Source organism: Anguilla anguilla, chromosome 7, assembly GCF_013347855.1.
Source record: "Anguilla anguilla isolate fAngAng1 chromosome 7, fAngAng1.pri, whole genome shotgun sequence".
Classification (NCBI taxonomy): Eukaryota; Metazoa; Chordata; class Actinopteri; order Anguilliformes; family Anguillidae; genus Anguilla; species Anguilla anguilla.
Window position 1 is genome coordinate 53,928,274 of NC_049207.1, and position 21,555 is coordinate 53,949,828.

At 40.5% G+C, this 21,555-nt stretch overlaps 1 protein-coding gene across 10 annotated transcripts in view; it reads right to left on the reverse strand.

Moving 5' to 3' along the window:
- Positions 1-7,259, reverse strand: part of si:dkey-237h12.3 (teneurin-3) — a 335,156-nt gene extending 327,897 nt beyond the window's left edge. For 8 of the 10 annotated variants that reach the window (XM_035425584.1, XM_035425591.1, XM_035425590.1 and 5 more), the window contains exon 1: positions 6,528-7,259. The gene's annotated coding sequence lies outside the window, so the exon portion shown is untranslated. The remainder of the gene's footprint in view (positions 1-6,527) is intronic. The other 2 variants (XM_035425593.1, XM_035425592.1) reach the window with 1 other exon arrangement.
- Positions 7,260-21,555: the final 14,296 nt, after the last annotated feature.

Sequence of the window (21,555 nt, forward strand, 5' to 3'; positions counted from 1 at the left end):
GAGCAATTCTCAGAGAGGTATGGAAAGATCAGGCATAGGCATCACAATTTTTTATAACTACAGTGCCAATCGCACGCACGCACGCACGCACACAGCCATGTGTGAAACCCCCACCCCCAAAAATCTGATTCAACAGTATTCATTTATTAAATCATCAAATTCATAAAAAAAGTTTGAGAGTTGGGTTTTCAATATGCCTGTTTTATGTCGACTGTCATGCTAGCTTTTGCCTTAGGAATCGTTGTAGAAACCAAGCGGCCAGTAATCGGTACATAAAAGGACCGCTTCCAAAATAGACAATCACTGCGCAGTTTAATGCTGCTGGTAACGAGGCTTGGACCACACCCCCTTACTGTCTGCTCAAATAGCAGGGCTCGGAATGACGCATACTGTTACGTCCCCAGCCTCTGCTTCCCTGGGTGGTGCAGGTGGAGGTAATACCCAATTGCTTAATTGCTTGATTGCCTCCACCTGCCTGTGGCCCAATATAAGCCCTGTCGTATGAGGCTGGGGAGATTCTTCTCTCAGGTTTCTTTTGTGTGTGGTTTGTGGTTTGTTTTGTGGTTTTGGGTTCGTAGTTTTTGTGAAGACCGTTTTATTTGAACTTTGTAGGTTTTTCCTTTGTTTTAGTTTGCGATTAGTTTGTTATTTATTCTAATAAATGTCTGGGTTTGTGTTTTTAAATCAGTTTTTGGATGATTTTTTTGTACTTTGGACTCTGTTGTTGCGGCCCTGCAAGCCGGCCGTAACAACACAAATGCTGTGGTGTAATGATGTAGCAACCAAACACAGATTATCATTTACCCAGAGATGGTCACAAACATTTATCATCTGCTTATGTGATTACTCAGCAGTTTTATTACACGTTGGTTCTTTAATGAGCCCGGAAATATAATATTTCTTGACATACTGCTATCTTGCTGAAAAATTACACGAAATGCAAAATGATCATTGTTATACACTTGCATTCGCTGCGCATTGTTCTCTAGGAAAAATGAAACATTAATATCCACCGCGGCTTTGAAACTAACACAGTTATAAGCACAGATGAGGACCGTGAAAGTTGATGCCGCAGAATAAACGACTGCTTTCCAAAAGCACGCAAATTATTAAAATGGAATTATGTGCAGATTTAAAAACAATCTATCTCAGGTAGCATTTTTCCCAGTTTCCGTTCGACTTCTGCAACATTAATATCCCGTTTATGGCAAGAGCACAGGAGTAGCGTAATGGTGTGTTGCTGAACAAATGTCGTCTCAGTTGGCTTAGCTATTTTAGAATCAGCTATAAAATGCATACTTTTTTAAACAATGAAAAAACCATTTATTTCATTTATGGGGCCAAGCACTGCAGGGCAGCCGATTTGTATGGCATTTTATTCTTTCTGCTTGAAGAGAGGCGGCTAAATTGTGAGTTCACAACTAAGAAAGCAAAACTACTTTCATTTCTTAAGCAGCACACTCTCTCCGTGGGGAGGTTACATCTGTAAAACACTGATCATAATAGTTTGAACAGTATGCTATATTGTTATGAGTCTGACACATATCGGTATGCTGCAGCTAACAATATATGAAGTAAAATGATCATATATAACAGTACTAGTCTTTTTTTCTAAAATTCAAATGAATTAATCCAACCAGGCACAGTACAGCAATATGAAGCGTACCACACAAATGCACAGTTTATATCCCGGTGTCTTTGACTCCAACACTAATAAGTTTACCTTGAAATCTCATCAGAATCTTTAATCCTTCAATTTATACCTTTTTTTGCTCCTCAATTTTTAATTGCCGAATCGAATTGCCTCTCTGCTCAGCCAGAGTGGACGGGCATGCATGGAATGCCTTTTTACTGTAATAGTTGCAATTATATGGGCATTAGAGGGGATACAGGGATTAGCAAGGAGGGTATTACCAATTGACCCCCCCCCCCCCCCTTTCTGGTGCCCCTGACTTACATCGTATGATACCATTTGTAATAAACATTTACAATAAGCTCAGGTTATGTTTCTGTGATTTGCAAATGAGCATTTTGTACATTTGTCTGGTGGGGCATTTGATTATAGACTGCATGAAGTCTAATAATACCTTTGGAACAGTATTTTTAATATCCCCATTGCAGCCTCTGGTAATCAGAAATGGGTCATTATGTATGGACAAGCATTTTTTTTTTTTTTTTTTTTGTTAAGTGCTCTCTTAACAGCAAAAAGAATACACCACAATAATGTGACACCTTCATAAAAAAGGCCATTATTTTAATATTCACACAAACATTTCTTAAAACGTCCAGGTAAATAAAGAACATCCTGCATCCTTCCGGTAACAACAGTAGCAAATAGTTTTAATTGTATCAAATTGTACACGTAAATACCTTTTTTTGTGTAGCTTAATATTTCATGGAGGGATTTAATCTGTGTTGCCAGTCAGTGGTTGGGTCACTTTGTTTAAAATGGATTCCATGTAATTACATTTCCCAGAACATCACTTAGCAGAGGCCACAATATTTGAAAACAGAATCCCGCAGTTTTTCCCCCAAGCAAGAATTCCTGCTCTGCTATATCAACAATTTCAGAAAGTTCCAAAAACAAAATGGTATGTGTATTTCAGATTCAAAACAACCCCTTCGTTTGCATTATCCGCCATTATTCAGATCGAATTTGGGCACAGGCCGTTCCCTGTTGCCGGTTACCGTCACAGAACTCTGAGGAGCAGCGTACGCCGCCCCGCCGCCTCCTGTCTGTTTCCCCGTCAGGTGTTTTCCATCACCCGAACGTCTTTATCTGCTTAAGAGAGGCAAAGTGCCCTCAGAAATCAAACAGAACTGCCAAAGCCATCAGTCACTCCGCTGAGGAAATATTTAAGCCTTGTCATTTTACTACCCTCCCCCCCCCACCCACCCCCTCCTCCACCCCCACCCCCCATGAGATTTCTGTCAGACTGCAATCTCGAGCTAAAGCTGAATTACAGTCTAAGATATCACTTCCAACTGATGCCAATGGGACCGTACATTTTAAAGGCCAAAGTTTGCATTCCATCCCAAAGAACGGTTGGGGCGGGGGCGTGGGAGGCGGGGGCAGTCAAAACGAATAGGATGCAATTACACACAGCTAGCATACACTGCCTCATTCCAAAAAAAATGTGTTAATTCTTGTATTATATACAGTATAGAATACCCCAAATAGAGCATGCAAAGGTTGCTCTTTGTGCTTCCTCTCCCTCTACTGATGTTTATTCAATTCATCCAATTAAGTCTATTTTAAAGCAAGCGCCCAATTCTTAGTTTTAGTCAACGCCCCGGGGGGTGAGGGGTTGCTCGACTGTCCCCAAGTGAACTGGCATACAGAATGAGAAACACTGATTAAAAAGTTTGGTGTGAGCACCTTATCCTGGCAAATGGCACCTTAGAATAGCCGCAGGATAACAACACAGACCTCCAAAGTTACACTACAGCATGTCATTTTTTTTGTTGTTGTTGTTGCATATTTTAACATTGAAATCTAAACATATGTTCGCCATTAAAGGATCTGAGTTTTGTGCACTGGTCATTGCGATTGACACCGACATTGTTCTTCTTGTAGGTGACTATGCCTAAGAACCAGGGTTCAACAGACCCATGGTACTCTTGACTGCAAGAATTAGAGGGGGACTTACCACTCAGATGAAGAAAGTAAAAACCAGATTCCAAACTAATAAGAGTTCAGTTCCTGTTCCAGGATTGGAAATTGGAATTGCTTACACCTCTTTAGATATCTGCTATCAGTTAGACAACTAAATAGCGAGCGAGCAATTTACTGTAATCCTTACTAGGTAGTTACCCTCATCAGACGTAGATTTTGTGTATAACTGCCACAACCGACTTTAAATAGGTTTAATCAATTAGCACACAAAATCCATTGCATCTGCAGGGTCATTGCACTGTAAAATGTTCAGTGTTTATTCAACTCTAATAGAGCTTAATTTGGACCACGTGTAACCTGTAAGTGTTGATTTAACATCGAACATTTTACATTTTACTCTGAATTCTTGATCATAACATGGTCACACAAAATGAAAACAGTCTCTTCCAAGGTTCCAGCATTCTCCTTCTTGCTCCCTTCATTGATAGTCCAATATCTGAAGCCTTAAAATGGCAGCATTGGGAATTTCAACTGCCTTATTGTTCAAAACAATAAATAATACATAGATATACGTCTTTATAGCCCACAAACCTCCTCTGATTCATTTTTTAATAATCCATACCATAGTTGGCCAGATCTACCCAAGCCCCTAAGATCATGTTTCTAAACAGAATGTGCGTGCAGGGCTAATCCTCAATTAACATTGGCCTTTTCGATTTAAAATAACAATAACTTCAGAAGCCTTCAGGGAGATGAAATGCCAGAATTAATGATAACCCTTTAACACTTACTATTAGCCTTACTTTGTGTTAGAACAGCAGCGTGATTTTCACTAAATGAATATGGGTTGAAGCTCAGATAATTACACTCCAGAAAGTTCTAATAAATTCTAAAGTTAATTTCTATACTTTTAGGCAGAAGATAAAATGGAAATATTTTGACATTTTTTTGTAATGAAAATCTTAACCACCACTCCCCTGTGAAAAGATATGTTTGCGTTGTTAATTCTATCCTTCTCAAATCCTGCGATACATTCAAAATACCACAATGTTGAAAATATCACAGAATGCAAATAATGTTACTGAGCTAAAACACTGAATGTTAAATCACAACAACTTATTATAGTGTGGATAACATTTATCAAAGTTGATTGAGCAGTAGATTCACTCCGGTCATATTTCCATGTTTACATGGAAAATTTAGCCTTTTTTCAGGCATACTGATCAAACGTAGTACACGGGGAACCTCAATAATCATTCAGAGTAAAAGATGTTCACAAATATCACCCAGGGATTGAGCACCCAATTTAACACTTTTGATACTGAATTAAAGTTCAGAACGTAGCTACACAGAAATACGTTTAATTTCCCAGAAGTGTTTTATCGCTGAAACATTCACGGTTTAGTGTGGGACGGGAGAACATGAGGCTGATTCCCTTTCAGGTGAGCTGCAGCAAAATAATTACCTAGTAAGAGTCATTTAACCATTTCAGGTGTGCAACCATTTTAAAATGTGTTACTATTTCTGCAGCTGCAGCTATTTAAATAACTCAAATACTTGCCAAAGGTCACTTTCATCCCATAAAGTTTATCCATCAACTTTTTTTGAATCACTTATGATAATGTACGTGGATTTCTGGAGATGCCCATAATATAACTATGAAAGAACATAACACATATTCACAAAATACGGTTGTTCAATATTGTATGGCCGAACAAGTTACAATACATTATGGTTCATCCTACTGCTTCTGTCACATGCCCAAGACACAACACTACCCCTGCATCACATCTGTTTCACAGATGATGGGGGTGTGTGTGTGGGGTGGGGGGGTGGGAGGGGGGTTGCTTTGGATCATGATCAGTTCCTTTCTTTCTCCAATCAATCAATCAATCAATCAAACTTTATTTATAAAGCACATTTTTGACAGCGGGTGCAACTCAATGTGCACTCTTTCCATCACTTTGGTCCAGATTAATACTTGTTCCATCTGTCCGTAAGACTCTACAATTCTCTATTACCCAACAGTTTCTTAATGTATTTTCTTGCAAACTCAAACCTGGCTGTTCTGTTCTTGAGGCTTACCAGTGGTTTGCATCTTGCAGTGGTCCCTGTGAGGTTATGCTAGTGTAGTCTTCGCTGTATTGTAGTCTTTGACACACCTATGCCTACATCCTGGAGAGTGGTCTTGATCTATTTGTATCTCTAGTGAATATTACATGTTCGATGTAACTATTAAAACACAACCTGAACTTTTCAAGGAGCTGCACAGCACGTTTTAATGCACTCCGAACCTTAATGGAGATATGAGCAGCATTGCCTGCATACAGGACACTACAGTAAAGCTGAGACGACTACACAGCGCCCAGAAATGCGTCCCGCAAGTACCGTTACCACAAATGCACGGTTATCTTATGGCAATTTCTCGCCTCTCTGTCATCGACTGTGAAAGCACGTTCCCAGTTCGACGAATGGTAGTCACTAATCAAACATCAACAGGTTACACAGGCAATGTTACTTCAGGCAGATTTACGGTGCGTGTCAGCACATCTTCAGTTACACTGTCTACAGGTAGGCTATACTGCCGCGCGCTTGTTACCAGTCGTCGCGGATATTCCTACCAATAACCAATACGGCGCAAGTTGAAGCAATGACAGTCTGTACTGTATAACTGCCAAATCAACAAAAATCCAAATGAACAAACTAAGAACACGGGGTAGGCTATTGTTATTATGTTAATTAACATTAACCAGTGCATGTATGAAATGCTGAACTAGCCTAAAAGTTGATGAAAAGTTGCGAATATCCATCCCATATATTGGATGTTGTGCATTGCGTTCCAATGATATGGCTTCAGGCCTCGTTATAAACATTGCACGTAAAAATATATATATATATTTAAAATACGTACCTCTCAGGGAAACAGTGCCTTGTTCCTCGGGACAGCGGTATTTTGCTTCGCAGAGTGTAGTACGAATGCTATAGCTTACTGTAGGCTACTCTTATGGAAAGTTGTTCTGGAGCGAAGACGGGTGCGCTCTGTCACTGCTAGCCAACTGCCTGTCTGGCAGCGCCTTTCTCCCTCGAAGAACGTGTATATCTGAAGCCTGTCAAAATACATGTGAGTGGGTCCCTCGTCTAATGCCTTCCACGAAGTAACCGTGACAGCATCCCTGGATCTTTGACAAAACTCGCTGATACTGTGTCCTGGAAGCTGGTTAAGTTGGAAGATAAAATAGGTTTTCCCCCAGCTGTTAAGACGTAGTATGGCTGAAGAGCTGCCTCTGTCAGAGGAGAATGGGATGTGATGTGAATACGGACTTCAGTCTGGCAATAACGGAGTGCACAACATTGCTCTGTGTCATTGTAGGCAACCTGTATCTCTCTCTCCGTTGAGCGTATTTCCTTAACCCCTCAATATTGCAAACGGGCTCACGTGGCAAGTTAACGCTCGAAATACCGAGCAGACTGAAGCCCAAGAACGTCGGCGCTCGCGCTGAACTACAAAGCGTGTTTGTGAATGCGGCAACATAATTACGAGAATAAACGCAATCCTAAGCACGAAACAATAGGTATTAACTCAGAGGCTATGACTTGCATATAAGCCCTCGCATGGTGGGACGGATCTGCGTTAATTAATTCACCTGTGCTCAAACAATTGTTGCAGGACACGCAGTCACATGTAGTACACGCAAGCTCACATAATTGGCCTATATGCCATTCAACAGCTTGATGTCGTATTGAGCTGTTAATTAGTAGAGTCAGGTGTGCCAAATTAGGGTTGAAATGAAAACCTGCAGGATAGTGGATCTCCAGGAGCAGGATTGGTTACCACTGCTTTACAGGCTTAAGAATCGGTTTTGTGTGTGTTTCTATTTTGTGAGTTCCGTGCCATTCATGTCTGGATGCTTGTTTGTGCATGCGTGCACATTTGTGCACACATTTGGGTGTGTACGTGTGTGTGACCCTCTTTGTATCCATATGAGCGTGTGCGGTTCCATGGTCTTTTTAAAAATGTTATGTATTTAATTCCAGGTATATTTCTTGTGCCTTTATAAAAAAAAATGCATATCCATTATGAGTGATATTGTACTGCTAAATTGATTTATTCAAATACAAATAACTTGATTAAATGACAAAATGTTTGATTAAATAACAAACTGGGGAAGTAGTTCTTTGCAACAATGTCAGTGTGCTGTATCATTCCACACTTAATTCTGATTTATTTTTAATTTTTTTGCGGTCAACCAGAACCGACGCAATTAATTAGACTGTTGCTATATTCATATTTCATTAAGTATGAGATTATATTTTTTTTCTGTGCCCGCTACCCATATGTTTTACAAATAATTCATATTCAGAATGACAGCAATGTCATTGCACTCTGTGATGTATAATGTGTCAACTGAAATTGATTCCATGGCAAGCCTTGTTTGTAATATGTGCACAAGCCATAATTAATGTGGACAGAACATGAAATCAATATGAATGATAGAGTACAGGCACTTAACATTGATACTTTAATAGCATACTGTAAGTGACAGAAGCCGTTTCCAAAGACAAATCGTGGTCTCTGTCCATTAATTCATGTTTTAATTTAAATTCAGCCATGTTTTAAAAGAAAAAAGTCAGGTAATTGTGCTTAAGCTGTTTCACACATGAGACATATGTCATTGAGAATGAAACAGTACAGAATAATGAAAAAAAAAAACATTAATTAATAGTTATCATCGCTGAGATATTCCCAGTTCATTTTTTTCACAAACTAAAAATCATTAGTTAAAAGCAAGGTCAGTGATAAACTGAACTTGAATGGAAATTGTAACTGTTTTTTATTAAACATTTCTTCACCCAAACGCTACAAAAACAAATTTTTAAAAAGAATGCAAGTGACAGAAATGTTGGGGACATAATAAATCAAACACCAAGATCCACTGCAAGTACTGTAGCAATATCCTTCGCCTACGTGTGTATTCAGTGAATTTAATGATTATCCTCAAGCTTCAATGTGAATTTTCAGGCTTGAAAACATGTGAAAATGATGAATGACTAAAGGTAACCATTTCCATTTATTATAGTTTGCCAGTAAGTCAGAAGTGCTAAAACTTGTTAGAGTAAGTGAAAATATTATTTTAAAAATTCACATACAGGAAGATTATGTGACTTACATTAATGACATGTTAACATATTACAATCTCAATTTTCTGTAAAGTTTTGATCATTAAAAAAAAAGTTATATAAATGTTTGACCAGAGGGGGCAATGATGAGCAATGATGCAAGGTCAACCTGCTGACTGGCATAGGACCAATAATGCACAGCCAAGGAGGACTCTGAGTCACCAAGGGCACAGTCTGGATTCCATGGCAGGATTTGTTTGTGACCCAACAAAACCACGGCATCACTGCGCTTTCATAACTTTTCTCAATCTATAAAAAAAACATTCACCGGGGTAATTACTAAGGATTCTGCATATAGTAAATATGAAGAGTACAATTTTTATATGATTATTGCCACACCTGTGGTGCAGGCTGTTGGGCAGCTGACTCTCACGATGTACACAAGTATCCCAGTGTGGGTGGGGGTGGGGGTGGGGGGGGGTGGGTTCCCCTGCCAAAACACTTTCTGAGCTGTGATCTCTCCTCAACGCGCCATCCCCTCAGCTGGCCACATATCTCAATTAAACAGAAAAAACAATTCCTTTTTTTTTAAAGGCAGTGCTCTTCTTTCAAAAAGTTTAGAAGTTTAGACCACCTGTAACTCCATGTGGCCATGTTGTCGTGTTGCATTTTTAGAATTGGTATCAAAGCATCAGGAAAGAGCAGGGATAATGAGTGCCTCACATGTAAATAAGGTGCCAAGGGGGTAAGACAGCATCTGTAATAGTCCAAGGGAGCCAGGAAGTCACATTTATGAAGGTATGGAGCATTAGGAGTGTTTGGCCCGCCTTGGACTATTTCAGTCTCAAACATCTTCGTGAACGCGGGTGTAAGAAGGAACAGACAGGCAGCGTAATAGCTTGAAGATCGCAGGAGAAGCCCTGGAAAGCACTCTCGAGGGGCTCATAACAGGCACACTTTCAGACTGAGAAAATAAAGCATCGCTTTAATGAAATTCACACTTCTTCCACTCAGAATACGCATTGCTCGTAACAAGAAAGTCAACACAATTTCCACCAATGCTGTCTGAGGACTCGAAGAATAAAGTTCCTTTAGTGTAATGAATGAAATATATGTACAGTACTGGAGACATCATTATATGCAAAGGCCCCCTTTTCTTGCCTAAACTTGGCAAAATGAATTCACATTTTTGTATTTCATTTCTTACTAACATGTGTTTTGGTATGAATGTGGTTTCTGAAGAAGAAATGTAAAGGATTTCATATTTAAAATATATAAAGTGTATAAGGAAGACACTACAACCATTTCAGAGAAGATTTGATTGAAAAACGGCTCTCGCTTGCATCACAAATGTGAGCGTGTGTGAAGAATAATGTATGCATGTGAAAAGTAATGTATAATGTAATGTACATCACATAACATCATTTAGCAGATGGTCTTATCTAGAATTACTTTAAATACATGAGAGCATTCACCTGAAAAATATAAGCAACGGTGCCAGATGTATTGTTATGAAATCATGCCCGGAAACAGCGAATGCTATTCTTATTCCCAGGAAGATGTTCTCCATATCGGAATACTGGATGATCAGCAGAGTTCAGCGCTAAACAAAAACTCAAAATGACGTTAATTAAAACATGTTTCCATAACTCGCTGCGGCGATTAGCCGTAACTGAATCACCAGGCACAAGCCCGGGCTGGCGAGTCTGCTGGTGTGATCTTGCGTCTCGCTCGCTGACACAGAAGGGATCGTTGTTGTTTATTTTGGAAATTGCTTCAGTACAGGTCCTTCTTATTTCCTCGTGCTGAGGGACTGTGATTTTCCCTTTCTTCACCTGATGTACTTTGCGTGCTATGAGGCAGAAAATAAAAGTTGATTGGCACGTGAAAAGGACATTTCTGTTTTTTAAATTTGAATTACTGCCATGCTCATATTTTCTGTGAACGTAATGCATGCACATAGTTATTTAGAATGTGTATTACACATGTTATTTAGAAAATGCGCACATGTAGGCTAATTGGATGATTGCTCTACGCAATTCAAATGATAGAAATCAAAGGTCTGCCCTGATTTTCTGGCCCAAGCTACAACGTTACTTCTCAGCCTGAATAAAATAAAATAAATACATTTTTTTTATGAAACAACTGGTTTTGTGTCTGTAGTGAGCAATATAGAGAACTGCAGCTGCCATAAATCTTTGTACAGTATGTGCTCTGGTAAGGAGTATTATCTTCCAGGGGTACTTCCAAGAACACCAGCTGTTCCCATTGATAGAAATACTGCATATGCATTATTATTGGCTGTGTCAACATACAAAATGAGTAATGAATGGGATGAAACAACATTGTGAAACATTGGTATTGACTTAATTTTTTATTTTTGCATTTTGATACTTATTTTCTTCTGTTAGTTTACCTTTTTATCAATTTATATTCCCTTTGCTTCTTTGACTTTTCTTTTCCCCCGTCGAGATTTCTCTCCTTTGTTGGACTGACAGGTGCTCCATTTTTACCTCACTGGGGTGGAGTGTTTGAGGACAACTTACATAACAGCTCACAATGTCAAATCTAGGACATACAGTCCATCCATTTCAGAACTCAGACCTGCTGTACCTCTACTTCTCACAAAGTAGATGAAAGTACATGAATTCTCTTGTAAAAAAAAAAAAAAAATGGCAGTTGTTTTTCTCAGTTTACACATCTGATTTTACCTGCATTTCCGAGGATGCAACACTCACATTTTTACATTCAAGCCATTTAATATGTTACATTATATGCGCAGCAAGACCAAATTCTCCACTCCATTACTCACAAGGGAATATCCCAAGTAAGCCTGAGGTGAAGAATTTAGTTTCCGTTTGCTAAACCAATCCAGGAGGCCTTGGCTGGAGCGAAGCCCTGGGAGGGAAGATCAACCTGTGAGTTTACATCGGCGTCAGCGCGATGCCGAAGGACGTCATCCCGCCATATGGCCGTGTGTTTACTATGGGCGGCTGAGAGAAGAAGCTCTGCTGTGCCACGCCGTTGGGAGTTTTTGAAAACTAGAGGAAAAATAGAGGGAATGTACTGTACAGTCATTCAATCAGAAAGGAAGATGATTCAAAAAGATATAGCAAACTCTTTGAGAACAATGAATGAGTGTTTCAAATATTGACATTAAGCGATGAAAGTGTTCAAAATGATTCTCACGCAACAAGACATGGACATTGTTCTCATCCTGACACATTTTCTATTTGTGTGATTATGCATGATTGTGAAGTGATGTCAATCAACATAATTTGTAGTTACAAAACATGCCAGTTTGGTCCTTGGTGTCAACTCCATCTCAGATACGAACAGCATTGTTTTTTGCAACTCTAGCATAAAGGAATAAGTGAATAAATAAGTGAATGTTTTTTGAGATATAGTTATACATAGTTTTTTTTTAAGCTATCTATTTTGTGAAGTCTTTGATCAAATGCTTATTTTGGTGTCTCCTGTTGACCATTTATCACCTTTAATGAGACAATTAAAGGCAAACGTTGAGTTGCGTTTCTGTCCCTTGCACTGGACGCACTCAGCCTTGGCTGAACAGAGGTGGCACTTTTAAAATAATAAGCCCACACTGTGTCTGTGCAGCAGCCGGTTCGATGAAGGCCGGGGGTATTTCAATGAAGCAAAAATCTTTATCGCTCCACCTGCTGCTGGGGCCAGTGCCAGGGCCAGTCGAAGAAGCTGTGAATGGTGGACAGTGTTTCATGAAGGCCGACGTCAAAGGCAGACTGACAATGAGCTGACAAATCATGATACTTTCTAGACACCTCTCCGGTGGTCAAAAAACTTTTTTTTTTTTTTAAATAAACCCGTGTATGACCTTGGAAACTTTTATGCAGCTTATATAATCAAAGCACCTCCACAGTGAAGAGAGAGCTTTTTTTTGTAGACGGACTACTCAAAAGCAGGTGCAGTGTTTGGCCATGAAGGGGTATTATGTATTTCTGTCGTCCCCTGGCTACAGAAAATGGGCCGTTCCAGAACAGGGTATTTTGTGTTTCTGTCGTCCCCTGGCTACAGAAAATGGGCCGTTCCAGGAGGGGTATTGTGCGTTTCTGTCGTCCCCTGGCTACAGAAAATGGGCTGTTCCAGGAGGGGTACTTTGTGTTTCTGTCGTCCCCCGGCTACAGAAAATGGGCCATTCCAGAAGGGGTATTGTGTGTTTCTGTCGTCCCCCGGCTACAGAAAATGGGCCATTCCAGGAGGGGTATTTTGTGTTTCTGTCGTCCCCTGGCTACAGAAAATGGGCTGTTCCAGGAGGGGTATTTTGTGTTTCTGTCGTCCCCCGGCTACAGAAAATGGGCCGTTCCAGAACAGGGTATTATGTGTTTCTGTCGTCCCACTGGCTACAGAAAATGGGCCGTTCCAGAAGGGGCATTGTGTGTTTCTGTCGTCCCCCGGCTACAGAAAATGGGCCGTTCCAGAAGGGGTATTGTGTGTTTCTGTCGTCCCCCGGCTACAGAAAATGGGCCGTTCCAGAAGGGGTATTGTGTGTTTCTGTCGTCCACTGGCTACAGAAAATGGGCCGTTCCAGAACAGGGTATTATGTGTTTCTGTCGTCCCCCGGCTACAGAAAATGGGCCGTTCCAGGAATGTGTGAACGTGGCCACAGAGAGAGAGAGCCGCAAACGGCAGATTGCTCAACATACTGACGGCTTCAAGCTGTTCTGCAAGGTGTAAGATTAAGACTGTGGGTATTGCTTGTGATACGTGTGAGTTTTTCCAAACCTCACTGTCGCCGAATTCAACACTGTGTACATCTTTGTTTTCGTATTTTCCAGAGAAATGCACAGCACGGCCAAAAGTATGTGGACATCTGACTTCCAACATCTCATCTAAAATTATGGGCATTAATAATTCATTTGAAAATACTTTATCATGTGATGTAAACTTATTTTGACTGCAATATACTAACTACTGCAATAAATGAAAGGAACGCAATGTTCATATGTGTGAAAACTGGAGGTGAAAACGTTTGACACTTTTTCATTACGCTTCTTACACGTGAGTGTTTCCTGTGTAATTGTGCATTCAGTTCTACACCGACGGCGATGTGGGCTGCTCCTGTACACTGTGAAGCTTACATAGGTGCAAGTGGATGTGTTTTCTCAGTGTGTAATCATTTTTAAAAGATCTCCCACATAATTTATTTTATGACATACACTGTTTTTTGTACAAAATTCCAGCACGGTGTCTGTAGCTTGGTGGCAGTTTGTAGAGCGTGAGCAGAGAAATGTGACAGTTCCTTTCTTCGGATTCCGGCATGTTTATTTTCATTTGAATTAAACCATATCTTTTGTTTGGCAAATAGAACGTAGGAGGACATTTTGATATATTCACATACGTTATTATCTGCGCCGTCCTCCTCAAAATGACAAATTCTTGTCAGGTAGGCTACCGAGCGGGAAACGGTTATTTTCCAGGGCAACTATTTTCAGTTCTCGTTGGCGCCTTTTCAAGACGTATTAAGGAGCGTTTATGGCATCTCATTATTTCAGATTTGAAAAAAGGGACTCGCGAGTCTGTTGTGGCAGTAGAATAGTTCAGCCACGTCAATTTATTAATCTCTTTAATTCAGAGTTAAGAGTCTCCATCTGTTCTAAAATGCTCCGTTACCTGTCAGTGCTCTGTGCCAGTTGCATAATTGATTAGCTTCAGCCAAGCAGTTTTCTCCCTATTCCTTGGAGCATTCGAATCAAACCATGTCCTGCTTGTTAACAGATAAGGCCGACGACGATATGCATAGGCTGCATAAACTGTATTTATTTCATTCTGGGCAAATGCGGATGAGATGAAATTATGAAGAATATAGGATGAAATTAAACAAACGTGATTTCTTTCTTCCCCTGACGACCGCATTTGCTCGCATAATTTTCAGGCAAATAATTCTCACTGGCAAAGGATGCTTTCTGTCTTAGATTTATGCCAATCCCCAATACCGTGTACTGTGTGCTTGTCAATACTATTGCATTTATGGTGTCATTCTTAAAATGTTCATTATTGTGTTGCTTTTCTAGGTTACTACAGCCGTATTAATACCAGATATCAGCATGCACCTGAAACGCACAAGGCTTGCTTACATGTACAAGGGAAAGAAAGGAAGATTGGGATGGCACGTATGCCATCCCGCCAAGTTACGGCTTGGCGGGGTGGCATGCCCCATACCTATACAGCACCTAAAAGCGGATGCCAAATGATCAAACTGCTCATTGTCAATTCATACTAATTCATATCCACTACTTCGACATTTCCCCTAACACGGAAAAAAAAAAATTATATTCGTAGGCCAGTCCCACTGCTGCTAATACAGTTTCCATAGACAACAAAGAAACGCGCGTGTCTCCAGGGCAACGCAGAGCCAGCAGCTTCTTTTCTCTGTTTAGCCAGCCGTGCAGCCACTGTGCTAGCCTGGCGGGGTCCATTTTAGGCACAGCTGGCACAGGTAGGACTCTGCAGGTATAAACCGAGCGATCAAAAACAAGCTTTGTTTTTCCATCCATCCATCCATCATCTACACCCGCTTATTTTTAGTCAGGGTCACGGGAGGTGCTGGAACCTATCCCAGCATGCATTGGGTAAGAGGTAGGAATGCACCCTGGACAGTTCGTCAGTCCATCACACCATTCACTCACACACTCGCACCCAGGGGCAATTTAGACTCTCCAATTAACCTAACCACGGGGGAAAGCGGAGTACCCGGAGGAAACCCACGCAGACACGAGGAAAACATGTAAACTCCTCACAGAAACACCTTCTTGCTGTGAGGCGATGGTGCTACCCAAGCTTCGTTTCTGAGCTTCTCACTTTCTGTTCTTCTTGAGAGACGCTGCTCACTAGCAGCTGTGCGGTCGGCTCCAGTAAAACTCCTGTTTTAATGTAAGTTAATGGTAACAATAGTCCAAATACGAAGACAGTCATTTTTCCCACACGAACATGTAGTCATAATAGGTGCCTTTTCTTTGTCTAATGTCTCCCCATGTGCCTGTTAGTCTATTGTTGCATTTGGAGAATATTTGAATATTTTGTAGACAAATCAGACAGTTCTCATCACTGCTGAGTTACTGCGTGTCACTGCATCTCACACACTAATCCTATGACCCGGACCTGACCGGGACCCGACCCGATCCGACCCGGACTGCATGCCCATATAAGGGTCCCCCCTACCTGAACTGCTCAGAGATGAGGCTCGTAGAGAAGATCCACAGTAAGTCTGAAATACTGTCCATTTATTTAAGCTTACCCATTTCCAAAAAGGTCAGCCACTGCTATGGAAAACATTTATGTTACCTACATATTGCATGGCAAAATACGTATTAAAAATATGCAGGGGAATATTTTTCTCTTTGACGTGGTAATTTTTTGTTAGGAGGGTTAAAAAATCAATTTGAGACCTATGTCCGTTTAAAAGATGGTATTACACATGGCTCCAGATTAATAGCAGTATAGATGATGGTTCAGCAAAATGCAATGATTTTTGACGGTAGGAATTTCATAGATATTATTTACATGAAGATGAAGATCCTGGAAATTTTTTGTGGCACCTTCAATGCCCTTCAAAATGCTCCCCGGAGGGGCAAATACAATTCTGTATAAATATGTCCACACAACCAGAAATAAAGTAAATATATTTCTAACAGTGAGCCCCCCAAAAAACTATATGATAACCCAAATGATTTATTAAATATATATTGATATATTGATGCAGCACAAATATTTCCTTATTTTGACTTTGAAGAAAATAACTACCTTTAGGTGTACAATTCAGATACAAGAAGATTGTGGTGGCAACACAGAGAAAAAAACAGTCATTGAAATGCCTTGCCATTCAGTATGTCAGCCAATGAGAAATGCCTACCTGTATGCCTTCCAGACTGAACACATGCTATTGGGTTCATTGAGGACATGCTGATTGGCTGGATATTCACAGGGATGTACTAGTCCAGAAGGCATTAAATATAGTTACGGGGGAAAAAGTATTTAGTCCTCCAAAGTTGAAACACGGCCATGGCTAATGTATCTGAAAGCGGATAGACGTTTATTAAATCTTGCTGGTTTAATAATAACCACTTCAACCCTAACACTTTCACCAAATGTTGTTTGTTACAAAAGCCAATTAGTTTGTTTACAAACATTCGCAAATTGTGTGTTAATAAACCTTCACAACCCCATTGCCCCAAATCAAAGGTTAAGTGTTTATCCTTGTTCTACATACCTTTCTCTTATTAATTACTGAATGGCTGCAGGATTTAAAAAAAATTTAACATTAATTTTATTCTCCCAGGTAGCCGTACCCTAGCACATAAGATTTATCCTTTCTGTCTGTTCTTTTTTTCTTTTTCATTTTGCTCACGGTTGTCCTTGAAGCTCTCCAATGTTGCAGCCTCGGGCAAACTTGTATTTGACCAGGAGCAACGTTTTAATGTTGATTCATTACTGAAAAAAATAAATAATAAATTCCTGCATACTTTCACTTGCAATGTCTCGTGAAGACAGTGCCCTGCACTTCATGTCTAACATTTCTCTTTCTCCGTGTAGAAGTGTGATCTGTCCCAGCAGATTCAGATGAAGAGGGAAGAGGGTTGTTATTTATGACCTTGTAGCAAGACAAGCAGCTATCCGTTTCTAAGCACAAAGGCTACGGCAAGAGTATTCTACGTCGATACACTTTAAATTGCTATGCGCCTACGTCGTAAAATGCTAACGTCTTCTGTTGAAATAATTCATCCCTTGAAGCACTGAACTAAAACGTTGGTAGGGGAAGTAATATCAGCATAGGCTAAAAAAAACCACAGACAGAAGGGATGTGAGCACTGACACATAAATATAATCATTAAATCTAGGAATTTCTGAGATTTACTTTCAAAGGATGAACTCCACTTGAATTTATGTGACTTGAGAGGGGAAAGGATGGAGGTATGTATCTAATTGTGTAATGTTGAGCTTTATTCACACATTATTACAAGATCCAACATATATATTATTTTTTCTCCTTGGTAAACTTGTTTATATAATAATGAAATGTGTGTACAGCGGGTGTAATACTGAGAGTATATGCTTGTGTTTGAGGAGTATGAGTTTGTATCTAATATATTGGATGATGGTTTTTGTATCCATCTTGGCAGTATATACAGTAACTTTGGAAATGTCTGTACTCTCTGCCTCCAGCGGTTGAGCTGTCTGTCATTCTCCAGACCTTCAAAAGGCACACAACTCGTACATTCATCCCAGACTGCAGTTGATACATACTATAAAATACAGTTATAAATTGTACATGGCCAAATGCATTGAAATATCTCAGAGTATCTAGAGTGTGAAAGAAAGCCATACAGTATGCAACAGGTTTCACTGTAGATTTGAGATGTGAGGCACTTATGAGGCACTTATAAATGTGTGTCATTACCAACCTGGCCTGAGTAACATCGGACAGGATTGTACAAGTGGTTAACCGTTCGCTATGAGTGGTTAAGTGTCCTGACGGTATTTGTTTCGCTGTGTGAAATGATAATACGCGGCAGGCCCTGGAGAATACCAACGCTGTGATGGTTTGATTCTGACAGGTGTTCATGCCGTGTTATTGATCACTGCAGGTGTGTGTGAGGAGAGGTACAAACTACAGCCTTCCAGGAATTCTTGTGGTCCATTTTTTATTCTGTTTGACAACATCGTGTGTTTTTTTTTTATCTTCTAGCTGAGGCAGCTAGAGGTGGGTAACACTGCAGGTGTTTTTCCAAAATGGAAGCGTGTTGCTCTTTTTCATTTGAAAGTCATGCTCCATATGAATAACACACCCTGCATGCTGAACTTCTGTTGGTATAACAATATATTTTTAAAAAATGCAATGGGATGAGAGAAATTCTCTTTCATACCCTTTCATATTACAAATTAAATGCATTCCCAACACATTATATATTATATACATAAAGTTTTAAACACTTAAAATGCATGTTATATGATCATTTGTAGTATGCCATGTATAATTCTGCACTGATACATGCTATTTATACATGTAGCTGTTTCATATTTACATAACATAACCTGCATCTCAGGTATTAAAAGTGTGAGGGCATTTATCGTTTTTACTTACATGCTGATTTTCAAAGGACATTGAAGAAAGACATTGTTCTACGATATCTGCTTTTTCAAATTTTCTTGGCCGTTTTAGAGCTTCCCTGCTGTCTCGAACCATAACCGTCAACGCACCGCCATTCAGTGATGCAGTTACCATCGTCATGGCGACTTCTGCGACCGCAGCCTTCCCAGCAGCCCCTGTCAGCGCGGCTGGGTCTCGGTCCGTGAGTCATAAAGCTCGTATCCACGGTGATGGTTGTCACCTCGGGAGCATGCTAAGTTAGCACACCTCCAGCTACTGTCACCATCTACACTCAGTCATTCGGCCTTGACGCCCCCAAACCCCACCCCCCCCGCCCTCTCCCAGCCAAAACTGCCACTCGCAACCCAAATCATTACCTTATGTTTTTGATGTCAGTTTTGACAGCTGCTGTACACCGGCTAGAAAATTGGGGGACCTGCAGTTACTGACGGGCACACAAAAGCGCTGTGGCACTGTGCCCAGCCATTCAGCTCGAGATGATGAATTCAGCCTCAGACGTGCACACCTTCTACAAAATTACACGGCTTGCTTGCTTTAATTATGCCTGACATCCTGCCAAAGTCCCAAAATCTTTGGCTTATTATCTCTACCTCAGAATTATTCACAACTGGATACAGTAAGACTTCATGAATAACTACATTATCTTTTAATTAGTGCTGTGTTTTATGGAGATCTGGTTTAATAGCTTGTAATTTCCAATGAAATACACTACATGCCGCTACAAGGTAGCTGTTATAGTTGTTCAAAGCGAGGTCATTGGCTGTAATTAATTGTTTGTCATTGAATGGATAAGCCTTGATAATTGTGTTGCTCTCGGTGTGTGCTCCCAGTCCCGAACTGTGGAGAGCAGCGCACCTTTAAGCACCTGAGCTGATTGGTTAACGCAGCCCAGGTGCGTGTGCTCTCTCTCCACCAGCCAGTGCAGCCGAGACCAATCCGGTTCATCGCCAGACCGAATGCCACATACAGTACATTATTCTCAGTGTCAGTGGGAATTTATGAGTATGTCTTTCCCTCTCCCTTTTTAAGCATAAAGGAATCAAAATTCTGTTTTCCAGTAAACATGAACGTGTCATCGCCTCATTGCTCTGCACACTGCTGAATAAAACACATAGATTATCTGCCGGTAGCCATAAGCGCTGCTCTGTTAATCTGCTTGCGGTTGAACATAATTAGCAATCATTAAATGTATGATTGATATTACTCAGGTACCGCGCTGATAATGCTAATTTGTTAGATGGCTCTTGAGAAGGCCGATCTGCAAGCGTGCTGTGAGAGGACTTGGACGGCTTTTAAAGGGAATTATGGTCTATAAATCCCAGCCACTGAAAATGTAAAGCCCTATCTATAATGCATTACATAACCAACGCAGAGTATCTCTGAGTTCTAAATGTACTTTTAAGAAAGATGACATTATTGCATGCTGCAGAAACCTTCAGGCCAAGTGCCGCATGTCTAATATATTTTTCTAAAGCCATTTACAGGGTTTGTCAAGAAAGTGGCTAAGCAGTGAAAAGAAGCTGCTGGCTCTGCTTTGCTCTGGAGATACATGTCAGAGATATTAGCAGTACTGTAGTGGGACAGAGCTACAAATATAATGATTTTTTTCCATGTTGGAGGAAACGTTGAAGTAGCGTATCTGAAGTAGTCATATCGTGACAGTACCCATAATGAGGGTATGGATAATGTGAAGAGTTCTGGAGCAGTCAGGATACTTGCAGCTGCATTTTACACAACTCACTCTCTCTTCTCTCTCTCCCTCTCTCTTTCTCTCCCTTTAAATCTTTCTCTGTCTCTCTTTCTCTCCCGCTCTTCTCTCTCTCTTTCTCTCCTACTCTTCTCTTTCTCTCTCCCTATCTTCTCACGTTCTCTCCCTCTCAATCTCTCTCCTATTCTTCTCTCTTCCTCTCCCTCTCTCTCTCCCTCCCTCTCTCTCCCTCTCTCTCTCACACACTCTATGCGTGTGGATAAACCTGCCCGTATAAGCTCAGGATCAGGTCCAGAGTGATGACAGCACTGCGACTGGAAATGAACTGAAATGATTTATTTACACAGTCCATTCCTTTGGGGTCCTTTAAATGTGTAGTGCTAAACAAAATAAATAAAAGTGCATTGACTGGAACACACACACACAAAAAATAAAAAAATAAAATCATATATATAAATATAACAGCTCTGGAAAATCTCTTAGGCAATGATGTAACAATCAATCACGACTTGCACTCTCATATTTATTCTGCCAGTGCCCCCCCCCCCCCCCCCCCCCCAACATTGCTCAGTTACAGTATTTTGCAAGTTTGAAGTCCCATGACCCGTATCGTCCACACAGGATAAAATTTTAGTACGCACGGGCATTGAGAAACTGTATGAAAACCAGGTGATGATATTCACTGTTGTTAACGAGCTCGCTAGTTTAAAAAACTAAAAATAAAAAAAATAATAAACTTACTTTTTTTTTTTCTCCATGTGCATATAGAATAGCTGCACCTACCATGGTTCTAATGGACGTGGTTTAGGTTTGAGGATGACAGCCTATGAGATGTCAGGGGCTTTCTGCCTCAGATCTTGTTACAGGTGAGTCTACATTTTGAGCCTCAGACTGCATTAGTGAAGGCTGTGAGGGAGGACACTGAAGGGCGTAGAGAATTCAAGCGGCACTCCGAACAGAACCCAGTAT